At 41.4% G+C, this 13,391-nt stretch overlaps 1 protein-coding gene across 7 annotated transcripts in view; it reads left to right on the forward strand.

Annotated features, from left to right (window-relative positions):
* LOC140726502 (E3 ubiquitin-protein ligase MARCHF1-like) overlaps nt 1-13,391 on the forward strand; it is a 510,551-nt gene that overhangs the window by 420,288 nt on the left and 76,872 nt on the right. The window lies entirely within an intron of this gene.

Here is a 13,391-nt window from a genome sequence, read left to right on the forward strand (position 1 = left end):
ACAGATCTACCCACACCTACCTCTGACTTGTATGTCAACTCCACACTTACCCTGTAGGGATCTCCCACTGGACACCTTGTGATAAAAGCTCCATTCCCTTACATTTTATCCATTGTCACATTGGTCTCCATTGTGATGGAAAATTCCTCGTGCAATGTCAGACCTAGCTTAAATGGGATGAACAGTTTACGTAGCGTAAATCTCCACAAACTGGCATCCAGATGAGCCAATGTTGAAGTGTAATCATTGAATCCACAGCTCCCTGAACTCAGAAAAATCCAAACTCCCTTTATTTGTATGAAATCCTGGACTTCCAGGCACTTATAAGGAAAATGTTGCAAAATTTCTTTAAAACACTAGGCTAGCATTTGTAGTTAGTACAATGGATTGTGCTTAATTGGGACACACTGGGACCAGTACAGTTTGGCCCAATTTAGCCACTGCCCCAATTAGCTGAATTTTCATGGAAATAGTTAAAAAGGTATTAAAAAAAAAGACAAACTACCATTTAACTGAGTAACAAATTATGTATTTAAATGAAATACAGAACAAATTAGAACACTAATAATACTACTACAGTATGATAAAACTGTACTGGTTCCTAATAGTTATGGACAGAGGAATTCATCCAGTGTATGCTGCTGTGTATGGAGCGTCCACAAAGGGGGAGCGCCTCTGGTGAAGGGGCTGGTCATCTTCATTCTGGGGCAGCTCACTCAATCTTTGGTCCCCACCAGACACTCACCTCTCACTAGTACTCCCAAGTCTCTATGCACCTCTGATTTTTAAATTCTCTCCCCATGAGGTGAGTGCTTGCACTTAGACTGTCCATAATCTTGACAAAACTGTGGTTATCAATCTCAGGCACCTATAGATCTGTCTTCATTGTCTTGAGATCTGGTTTATTAAATGTGATTGCCCTTTTATAATTATTTGGATTCAGTAAATAGCCTAATACCACACCCCTTCACCCACCCGCCATTTCAAGGTAATTTCATTTTCCTTGCTATTAATGTCAAGACCAAGAAATGCCACATCATTTTTAATCCCAATTTTTCCCATCCCCTTTCCATAATGTTGATGTGACTGATGACTTTTCAAAATCTAAATAGTCTGGAACATCGGCTGAAATGCATTCTCTCTGTAGGTCATCAGGCTCAATGGACTTTGCAGATTCCATTCCAATAACTTGTCCGGTAACCCTCCTTATGTAACATTTATCACTCATTAGCTCATTAACCCGTTCAAAATACTTATTTAATCATTTATTTATTTAATGACTGTATTTTTTGATTTCTCATTTTAATTTTGCCTTTTTACTGTTGCCTTCTTTTTAGGTAGTTGTAGAAGTTCTTACAATATTTAAAGATTTATTGTTATTTTCTTCCTCTCTCATTTGTTATTTTTTTCCTCAATCAACCTCTTGCTTTCTTGGCTAATTTTTGAAATCCTCACAATCATCAAGCTTTTGGTCACATCGACTAAGACTGAAAATCTTTTATTTCTCAGATTAGCCAGATTGGACTATTTTTGAAATGCGGTCCTTAAAGCAGTGTAGTGTAATTTCATCAAGGATTATCAATTGTTTCTTTAAACGTTCATGATTTCTAATCTTCCATCACGTCTTTTACTCTAATTTTCACCTCCTTCCACTAATTTGCACAATTGGTTTCATTTCAATGTAAGCCCCTATTTTATACTTAGATTTCAAAATGACTTTGACAGTGATCACATTATAATCGTCAAAGGAACCTTTACTATAATGTTACAAATTAAACCCGTCTCATTATATAATAATAGCTCCAAAGTGACCTGTGCCTATCTGGTTCCTCCATTGCACAGATCACCAGCAATTAGGTTACCCACTCTATGAAGATTACCCATTCTTCATAAATATTTAATAATGGAATCAGTTATAAAGGGTAGTATTAAAACACAGATTAATAAGGAACATTGGGAAGGGATATGTCAAAGGTAGGTCATATCCGATGTGCTTTATTGAATATTTTGCAGTGAAGATAAAGCTCGATGATAACAGGTACTTAAATAGTCTACATGGATTTCAGCAAAACTTTTGATGATGTCAGACCCACTAGGTGCAGGTTGTATGTTAATTAGTGCTGTAAATTACTCCTGGTGTGAACGTGAGGGGTAAAATCTGGGAGGTGCTAATGGGAATGTGGAAAGAATTAAATGTAACTTATGTGGTATTGGTGTGAATGGGTGCTTGATTTTTGCAGCGGACTCTATTTCTGTGTTACAAATATTAACTGCAAAAGGTACAGAGCAGGTATATAGAGACGTTACCAGGACTGGAATATGGTAACCATGACAAAAGATTGGCTCAGATGGGGTTGTTTTCTCAGGATCTGAGGAGGTTATACAGAGATTCAACAGTAGGACATAAAGTTACAAGGGCCTTGTTAAGGACCCTTCACCTTTCCTTAGGTGGAGGGTCAGAAACCACACACCAATGAACATTGCAATTTGCAATTTGTTCAACTATAGTGATTCCGAGATCAGTTTTGTCCTTATCCTGTATTTTGGTCTAATGCTTCCCTTTTTCCATTCTGCTTGTGTCTGAGAAACCATTCCCTATCATTTCAAATATACTGCCATCATTTGTGAAATAGCATACCCCTAATCACTGATCTAAAACATTATATTAATTTCTTTCCATAGGTCATATTGGACCTACTACTACCAGTATTTTCTATTTTTATTACCAAGTCTGTCTACCCATGTAAAATACCACCCCATTTCCAACCTAGTTTTCCACACCAGATTCCTGTAGGGTCATTAATAAGGCATGGAAGCCAGCCCTTCAGCCCATCTCATCCATGCCAACCCAAGGGGCTCACCAAGCTAGTCACATTTGCCCATGTTTGATCCGTATTCCTCTAAATTTCTTCTATCCACATGCTTGACCAAATGCCTTTTAAATGGAGTTTTTGTACCTGCCTCGAGAACTTCCTCTGACACAATTCATATCACAGACCCACTTCTCTCTGCATGAGAAGGCTGCTCCTCAGGTCCATTTTATATCACGAGCACCCTCTAGACTTTAGTTTTTAGTTCTGCTTCTCTGGGGGAAAAAAGGAGTATATACTTTCACCTTTTCTGCACTCCTCGTGATTTTATAAGGTTACCCTTCACTCTTCCACATTCCAAGCAATAAAGTCCTAGCCTACTCAACCTCTCCATGTCGTGTAGCGTTCTAGCAGATCTTTGCTACAATGTTCCCATTTTAATGTTGTCTTTTCTCTATCAGGGCAACCGAAACTCAACAGGATACTCCAAATATGACCTCAACAACACCTTGTGCAGCTGTAGCATAACATTGAAACTCTTGTACTCAATGCTTTATAGTGTTCTTTGCTGTCCTTCCTACATAGAAGTACAACATTAACCACCCTCCAGTCTTCTGTGGCTAAAGATGAAGCAACTATAACTGTGAGGGCCTCCACAATTTCTTCCCTAACTTCCCACAAAGTCAGAGGTTGTATTTGGTCAGGCCCTGAAGTTTTATCCACCTTACTGAGATCCAAGGCCATCAATATCTCCTCTCTGGTAATTTATATGATTTTCAAACATCTTGCTACATACTATTTTAAAGCAAGTAGAGTTATGGTCAACAGGCCCAAAGAGTTCCCCAGCTGATGTTTCCTAAGAGAAAGTCCAGTGATGCGTCCTTTCTACTGGTGCCTCTATATATTTATTAAGGAGACTTTTTGGGCACATTTAACAAACTCCACCTATCCAAGCTCTTCCCTATGTGTATCCCAGTAAGGGAAATTAAAATCTCCCATCAATACTACCTTATAATTCTTAAAACCCATCTGCGATCTCTCAATACACCTGGTCCTCTAAATCCCGATGATTATTGGGAGGCCTTTAATACCATCCCATCAAAGTTACCATCCTCTTCTTGTTTCTAAATTCTACCCACATAGCCTTACTGGATGATCCCCCAGGAATATCCTCTCTAGGGGCAATTGTTTTGCCCTTCCTAAATCAATAAGGCCTTCTCTGTCACATTTGTAGTAGCATCAGTATCTGGGAACATTAATCTGCTAGTCTTGCCTTCATCTTAGCCATACATCTGTTATGGCAAAAATATTCCAGTCTTCAGAGGCAATCCATGCTCTGAGTTTACCCATCTTGCCAGTTAAACCTCTTGCATTGAAATGCGTGTAGATTAAATTGTAAAGTTCATTCCTCTCCCTTCACTATGCTCCTGGATGTCCCAGCGACTGAACTTGCTCTCAGCAGCTACAGTATTTTCCTCCAACTTCTCATTGGCCTCTCTGTTGCTCAATGTCTCTTTGCACCAGCTCCTCAGCCACTCATTCATCTGGCCGATCTTTCTATTCCTACTGTGATATTTTGTACATGAAGTTCAAACTAAAATAAGTTATTGAATATAATTCACTCAGCAGATTTTTATACTTGTGGTTTAGTAGTGTAATCCCTTTTAATTTTTGTTTACACTATCTTCTTCAGGTACATTCTGAAGTGCACCCAATGGCCACTTATTAGGTACCTCCTGTATCTAATCAAATGGCCACTGAGTGTGTGTTCGTGGTCTTGTACTGCTGTAGCCCATACACTTCAAGGCTTGACATGCTGTGAATTCAAAGGTGCTCTTTGCATACCATTGTTGTAATGTATAGTTATTTGAGTTACTGCTGCCTTCCTATCAGCTTGAACTAGCCTGGCTATTCTCCTCGACCCTCTCTCATTAACAAGGTACTTTCATCCGCTCACTGGATGTTCTTTTTGGTTTTTCACACCATTCTCTGTAAACTCTAGAACTTATTTTGCTTGAAAGTCCCAGGAGATCAACAATTTCTGAAATGCTCAAACCACCCCATCTGGCACTAGCAATCATTCCAGACAAAGCCACTTAGATCACCTTTCTTCCCCACAACTGATGTTTGGTCGGAACAACAAGTGAAGCTTTTGACCATGCCTGTATGCTTTTATGCATGGCATTTCTGCCACATGACTGGCTGATTAGATCTGTGCATTAATGAGCAGGTGTGCAGATGTACCTAATGAAGTGGTCACTGAATGTATATGTGTGGTTCAACTGGATATACCTGCTTTTGTTTGCAGTTAGATTAAATTTTGCTCTCCATAACTATTCTGAAAGTTTGCATGCATCATCCATCATCTTTCAAAGCTCCAATTTCAGTCCTCAAGGAAAAATAAATTAATTGCTGTTGTAGTGTGTCTGCTACCAACTTTACAGTTCTTTTTCAAATTAAATCAGCAAGTCTCTAAAGTTGGCAGGTCCAAGTGCCAAACTCATTGTAAACCCGATTAGTCCAGGGCTGATTGAAATAAAATTACTGCACAAAATGTTTTATCACACTTGGAAAATATTCCAAAGCACTTAGCTGAAAACGAATTACTGTTCAAATTCTAATTCTCTTGTAATGTATGTAAATATACTGTATCTGGATTTTTTGACATGGAAATATCCCTCCAACAGATATATGGATTCTTACCATAAAAGCTATTAATAGACTATGCTGTGGTCATTTCAACATCCACTTAAATCAGCAAGCAGAGTGTCAATTCAATACTATCCAAAAATAATAGAAATTCTCAAAATTCCATCAAATAGTTCAACATTAATATGTATTGGAATTTTCTGCAAAATGCAATTATGTAAATACTCAATCTTCAACAAAGTTCTCAAAATTGGTCTCTGGCCTCCATGCACAAGAAGCAGTAATGGATGGGGATGCCTAGAAATGCATATGCAATGTCAACCAGCAGTGTAAAAGTACAAAATTCCTTTGCATATCTCTTTCTTTGAGAACGAATGGTAGAATAAGGTCTGGTCAATATTAGTGATATTAAAAGGATTGGATTTTTGGAAGCTGAGAAGTATAACACTTTGAAATGGGTGCAGATAGACTTCCTTTACGTTCAAATATAACATTTTGTTGTGGGTCTCCTTTGGTCTCATCACTTTATGCCAACTTAACTGCAACACTAACCATTTCTCTTTTGTAGCGATCATTCTGACCCACTTTTCCCTCTCATTTCCAGTCTTTGAGATCCTGATTTCCTAGCCTCTGCCCTACTCCATGAATCCTCTTCCTGGGTCTCTCTCCAGACTGAATTCTCAGAATCCTGTAATCTGACATGTACCAGAGTTCTTCCCACTCTCCCCATCACTGCAGATTAAGTGACGAAGAACTTCCGTCTTCATCGGGCTCTGTGCATAAAACTTGTTCACCTACCACATGTCAATAGTTTAGCATTATTTTCCCAGGGCAGAAGAATTTCTAGGATAAAAGTGAGTTGTACTTTTGAAATATCGGTTTGGCTTGTTAGTTGAAAATGCTTCTTTCCTACAAGTATTCTCATTTTTCTGAGAATTCTGCCAGTCCTCTGCTGAAAACACAACAGGAACTAGAGATAGACTGTTGAAGTTCAGGCTCAGGTGCATGACCTCATTTCAATGTTATGACCTTCAAATGAATCAACTTGAGAGCTTTATATTAATTCACAGATACAAATGTCAGTTCTTTCAGACTTCATATAGATTCTACTGTGCAATATTAAGGTTCTATTTTTCAGTCTTACTCAAGTCCTGTTGACCTTTCAGAAGTTTAATATTGCTATCTTCATTTCTCATAAATAATATACTGTAGCTCTCTTAATTACAGTTGAAGCCCTATTGTATCTGTTCTCCTTCTCTAATCATAATATTCAAAAAAGGCATTTCAGAATTGTCAGTTGGAAAAGATTATTTCCCATTGGATTCCCAGCTTTCTTTTTGTGTGAATGTTTGTTTGCATTAACTTAATCACATAATTAACAGTCAATATCTTAAGTCATATTTTTCAGTATCTAGACACTGCTGAAGTGATTTTTAGCCATGTTTGATAACATTAGCGGTCTTGCCTGGCAATAGGATCTGTTGGGATCAGTCTCACAAGGCCTATCGATTTTCCAATGTTGGTCCAACTCATCAATGTGCAGATGAGGTTTTGTGCTGACAACAATGATGAAGGAAAATTACCCCTTTCATTTAAAACCTAGTTACATGACTGAAGTAAGCCCTGTGCCTTATTAATTAAGTGGGGAGATAACTTCTTTTGCTTGGTTTCTGCTGTCAGTCCTTCCAACTCCCAGGTCTAATACACTTGTTCAATTTCCATCTGGATCCCCATTCTTTGATATAACTGAGAGTATTGCAAGCTTTCCTTTCCTCCTGCCTAAATTTACCCATGAAACAAGTGAATTAAGTGGAATATAATTCAACTCGTTGTCAGAGTCAATGTGACACGAAGATGGTGGCATGCGGCTACACCTGCTCCCAATAATGGTGCTAGCTTTAAATTCTTAGATCGTCTTTCTAAGTTTCTAGTCAGGGATTTCAGTAGTCCATAGCTCCGCGATTGTAGCACCACTGAGCTCTTAGATAAAGTTACATGTAATCTGGAGGCAGCAAAGTTAATAGCGACGCCCAGTGGAATATGGATTCTATAGACACCAGACTCAGCAACAGGGAACTGGCCTAGGAAGAGGCAGACACAGGTGGTGTGAAAGGAAGCAGAAACATGGCAAGAGAGCTAGGGTGCTAGCAAGGCTGAGAGCTAACCCCAGCAGTACTATCACTTTTCCTGGCCAGTGCCCACTAGCTAGATAATTAAAATAGACTGACTGAGACTGAGATGGAATGCACAGAAAGAGATGAGAAACTGCTGCGTTCTGCTTTTCACCGAAACATGGCTAAACAGCAACGTGGCCGACTCAGCATCTCAACTCGATGGGACGAATCTGTTCTGCACAGACAGAAACTCCCTTTTGGGGAAATTCAAAGGAGGTGAAATCTGGGTGTACACGAGGAAATCTGCAGATGCTGGAAATTCAAGCAATGCACACAAAATGCTGGTGGAACGCAGCTGGCCAGGCAGCATCTATAGGAAGAAGCAATGTCGATGTTTCGGGCCTCAAGAAGTTCATCTCATGGCTCAACCAGAAGCCCTGGCTGAACGCAGGGGTGCGCTCCCTACTAAAAGCCCAGAATACTGATTTCATTTCTGATGACAGAACAGCTCTCAGAGCAGACAAGAAAAACCTCATCTTAGGCATCGGGAGGGCAAAGGCCGGCTGTGCACCAAAAAATCAACAACACTGGTCTGATAGAAATCCCTAGCATATCTGGCTGGGCATCAAGAGCACTGTTGACCACGTAAGGAAAAACAGTATCGATTGCACCAGTGATCGCTCCCTCCCTGATGCTCTAAACAACTTTTGTGCACACTTCGAGGCTTGCAACAGAACCTATGCAAAAGCTACCCACTTCCCCAAGTGAGCAGCCACTGCCTATAACAGCAGCAGACGTGAGAAGGACTCTGCAGAGAGTCAACCCCAGTATGTCTGCCAGACCGGACATCATCCCAGGTCAAGTACTCAGGGAGTGTTCAATGACATGACCATACACATGGTTAGCACTTCACTCATCTAGACCGCTGTCTCTACATGACACAATCATCCATGTACTAAACAACTCTACAGCTTCAGAACTAAATGACTATCACCCAGTGGCACTGCTGCCAATCATCATGAAGTGCATTGAACAGCTAATAGTGGCACATATCAAAAACCCCATTTCTGCCACATTGGACACTCGCCAATATGCTTACAGGCAGAACCACTCCACAACAGATAGTATCTGTCATGCACATGACCCTGACACATGTGAAGATCGGACCTCAGACAGTCCTTTTAGAACTGAGATGCAGAGAAATTACTTTAGCCAGAGGGTGGTAAATTGGTGGAATTTGTTGCCACGAGCAGCTGTGGATGTCAAGTCATTGGGTGTATTTAAGGCAGAGTTAGATCGGTCCTTGATTACCAGGGCATCAAAGGGTATGGGGTGGAAGCGCCTCCCTTCCCATCATCCTTAATACAGGTGTCCCCCAGAGCTCTGTGCTGAGCTATTGCTATACACTCTGCTCACACATCCAAGGAATTATATCATCAAGTTCGCCAGTGACATGACAGTGGTAAGGCTCATCTCTAACAATGATGAGACAGCATAAGAGAGGAGGTGGAAGAGCTCGAGGTCTGGTGCCAAGCAAATAACCGCTTCCTTAATGTCAATAAGACAAAGGAGATGGTCAACGACTTCTGAGGAACTCATACCGCTCACACCCTCCTTTGCATCAATGGCGCAGCAGTGGAAGCTGGGGTGTTGTGGATAGTCTGGAGGGTTGTCAGCGGTTACAGCAACATCAACAAGATGAAGAACTGGGCTGAGAAGTGTCAGATGGCGCTCAAGCCAGATAAGTGTGAAGTGGTTCATTTCGATAGGTCAAATTTGAAGACACAATATATGGTAAGACTCTTGGTGGTGTGGAGAATCAGCAAGATCTTGGGGTCCGTGTCCATCAGACACTCAAAGCTGCTGTGCAGGTTGACAGTGTTGTTAAGAAGGCATATGGTGTGTTGGCCTTCATCAACCGTGGGATTGAGTTCAAGAGCCGTGAGGTAATGTTAGAGCAAATGGTCAGACCCCACTTGGAGTACTGTGTTCAGTTCTGGTCACCTCACTACAGGAAGGATGTGGATACTATTGAGAGAGTGCAGAGGAGATTTACAAGGATGTTGCCTGGATTGGGAAACATGCCTTATGAGAATAGGTTGTGTGAATTTGACCTTTTCTCCAAGGAGCGATGGAGGATGAGAGGTGATCCGACAGAGGTGTATAAGACAATGAGAGGCATTGATTGTATGGCTAACCAGAGGCTCTTTCCCAGGGCTGAAATGGTTAACATGAGGGGACATACTTTTAAGGTGCTTGGAAATAGGTACAAGGGAGATGTCAGAGGTAAGTTTTTCACACAGAGTGTGGTGGATGCGTGGAGGCAGATACAATAGAGTCTTTTAAGAGACTCTTAGATAGGTACATGGAGCTTAGAAAAATAGAGGGCTATGTTGTAGGGAGATTCTAGTCAGTTTCTAGAGTAGGTTACACAGTCGACACAACGTTGTGGACCAAAGGGCCTGTAATGTGCTGCAGATTTCTATGTTTCTCTGCATATTTCCTGGCAGTGCACATCACACACAATCTTTTATGGTCCCAGAACACATCCTGCACAGTCAGGAAATCTTACCAACTCCTCTGCTTTCACGGGAAGCGGATCCATACTCACGGCATTCTACAGATGCACAATAGAGAGCATCCTAACAAACTGCGTCAATGCTTGGTACGGAAACGGCACTGCGGCAGACAGGAAGATTCGACAACACATAGTCAAAACTACCCAGCGCATGATGGGCACCAGCCTACCCACCATCAAGGACATACACACAGAAGGATGCCAGAAAAGGGCCAGTAACTTCATAAATGATCCCACCCACCCTGCTCATGGTCTGCTTGTCCCACTTCCACCAGGGAGGAGGCTGCATAGCAGCTACGCCCGGACCACCAGACTCAGTAACAGTGACTTTCCCCAAGCAGAAAGGCTGATCAATATTTCCACCCACTAACTCCACCACTACTTGATTGTTTCTAATTAGTCATCTTACATACAGCTTAGCACCACTTTCTGGATACAATTGATCTACGTTCTATATTTATTGAGAGCTTTTTATCATCATCACTGTGTTCTTTATCTTTTGTGTTTCAATGGTGATGCATGGGATCCAGAGTGACAATGAGACCTGCGACCTGCTGAGGGCCAGATCAGAGGCGTTCAAGTCTGGTGACCAAGGGGTTACAAGAGGTCCAAGCACAGTCTCCAGAAAGCCAACTCATGGGCAAAGTGGTAATTCTGGACTAAACTTGGATGCTCAACAGTTGTGGCAGGGCTTGAATAATATCACCTCTTATAAAGTGATATCAAGTGGTATAGATGACAAGACTTCACTTCCAGGTGAGCTCAATGCCTTCTGTGCTCACTTTGACCATCAAAACATGGAGAAACCATCTGGAAATCCCACAGCCCTTGATGATCTTGTGATTTCAGTCTCTGAGGCCTATGTGCAAGCAGCCTTCAAGAGGGTGAACCCAAGGGGATCATCTGGCCAAGATGGGGTACTTTAAGTACTAAAAACCAGAGCTGATCAACTGACTAGTGTGTCACTGAGATCATTAACCTCTAGCTTCTGCAGTCTGGGGTACCCACTTGTTTCAAGCAGACTTGAATTTTACCAGTGCCAAAGAAAGACATAGTAACCTCCCTCGATGACTATCATGAAGGAGCACTTACATCCACGGTGATGAAGTACCTTGAGAGGTTGGTGATGAAAGATATCAACTCCTGCCTGAGGAGTGACTTGAATCAACTCCAATTTGCCTACCGAAGCAACAATCCATAGCAGATGACATCTCATTGGCTCTTCACTCAATCCTGGAACAGCAAAGATGCAGACATCAGGATACTCTTTATCAACTACAGCTCAGCATTCAATCCTATCATCCCCTCAGAACTAATTAATAAGCTTCAAGACCTTGGCATCAATACATCCTTATGCAATTGAATTTCAAATTCCTCACTTGCAGATCATAGTCAGTTCAGATTGGCAACAACATCTCCCCCACGATCATCATCAGCACAGCTGCACCACAAGTCTATTTGCTTAGCCCCCCCCCGCTCTACTTGCTTTACACTTATGGCTGTGTAGTTAAGCACAGCTGTAATCTCATATTCAAAATTGCTGAGAGCAAATGTTGTAGGCCAAATCAAAGATGGTGGCGAATCAGCTTATAAGAGGGAGATTGAAAATCTGGCTGAGTGGTGCCATAAAAATAACCTCTTACTCAAAGTCAGTAAGACCAAAGGAGCTGATTATTGACTTCAGGGAGAGGAAACCAGAGGTCCATGAGCCAGTCTTCATCAAAAGATCAGAGGTGGAGAGGGTCAGCAACTTTAAATTGCTCAGTGTTATTACTTTGGAGGACCTGTCTTGGACCGAGCACGTAAGTACAATTACGCAGAAAGCACAGCATCGCTTCTATTTCCTTAGGAAATTGTGAAGATTCGGCATGACATCTAAAACTTTCACAAACTTCTATTGTTGTGTGGTGGAGAGTATATTGACAGGTTGCATCACAGCCTGGTATGGAGGCACAAACGTCCTTGAATAGAAACTCATACAAAAAGTAGTGGATACAGCCCAGTCCATCACGGGTAAAGCCCTCCCCTCCATTGAGACCATCTACAAGAAGCATTGTTGCAGGAAAGCAGCATCCATCACCAGGGACGCTCAACTCCCAGGACATGCTCTCTTCTCACTGCTGCAATGAGGAAGAAGTTTCAGTACTCACACCACCAAGTTCAGCACAGTTATTATCCCTCAACCATCAGGCTCTTGAACCAAAGAGGATAACTTCACTCAACTTCACTTGCCCCATCACTGAACGGTTCCCACAACATATGGACTTACTTTCAAGGACTCTTCCTGTCATGTTCTTGATGGTTATTTCTTATTTATCAGAATCAGGTTTATTATCACTGGCATGTCATGAAATTTGTTAACTTAGCAGCAGCAATTCAATGCAATACATAATCTAGCAGAGAGAAAAAAAGAAATAAATAAATAAAATAAAACATAATAAATAAGCAAGTAAATCAATACGTATATTGAATAGATTTTTTTTTTAATGTGCAAAAACAGAAATACTGTATATTAAAAAAGTGAGGTAGTGTCCAAAGCTTCAAAGTCCATTTAGGAATCAGATGGCAGAGGGTAAGAAGCTGTTCCTGAATCACTGAGTGTGTGCCTTCAGGCTTCTGTATCTCCTACCTGATGGTAACAGTGAGAAAAGGGCATGCCCTGGGTGCTGGAGGTCATTAATAATGGACGATGCCTTTCTGAAACACTGCTCCCTAAAGATGTCCTGCGTACTTTGTTGTCTAGTGCCCAAGATGGAGCTGACTAGATTTACAACCTTCTGCAACTTATTTCAGTCCTGTGCAGTAGCCCCTCCATACCAGACAGTGATGCAGCCTGTCAGAATGATCTCCATGATACAACTATAGAAACTTTTGAGTGTATTTGTTGACATGCCAAATCTCTTCCAACTCCTAATAAGATATAGTTGCTGTCTTGCCTTCTTTATGACTACATCAATATGTTGGAACCAGGTTAGATCCTCAAAGATCTTGATGCCCAGGAACTTGAAGCTGCTCACTCTCTCCACTTCTGCTCCCTCTATGAAGATTGGTATGTGTTCCTTCATCTTACCCTTCCTGAAGTCCACAATCAGCTCTTTCGTTTTTCTGACGTTGTGCCAGGTTGTTGCTGTGGCACCACTCCACTAGCTGGCATATCTCACTCCTGTACGCCCTCTCGTCACCACATGAGATTCTACCAACAATGGTTGTATCGTCAGCAGATTTGTAGATGGTATTTGA

This window comes from Hemitrygon akajei, chromosome 4 (assembly GCF_048418815.1).
Source record: "Hemitrygon akajei chromosome 4, sHemAka1.3, whole genome shotgun sequence".
Taxonomy (NCBI): Eukaryota; Metazoa; Chordata; class Chondrichthyes; order Myliobatiformes; family Dasyatidae; genus Hemitrygon; species Hemitrygon akajei.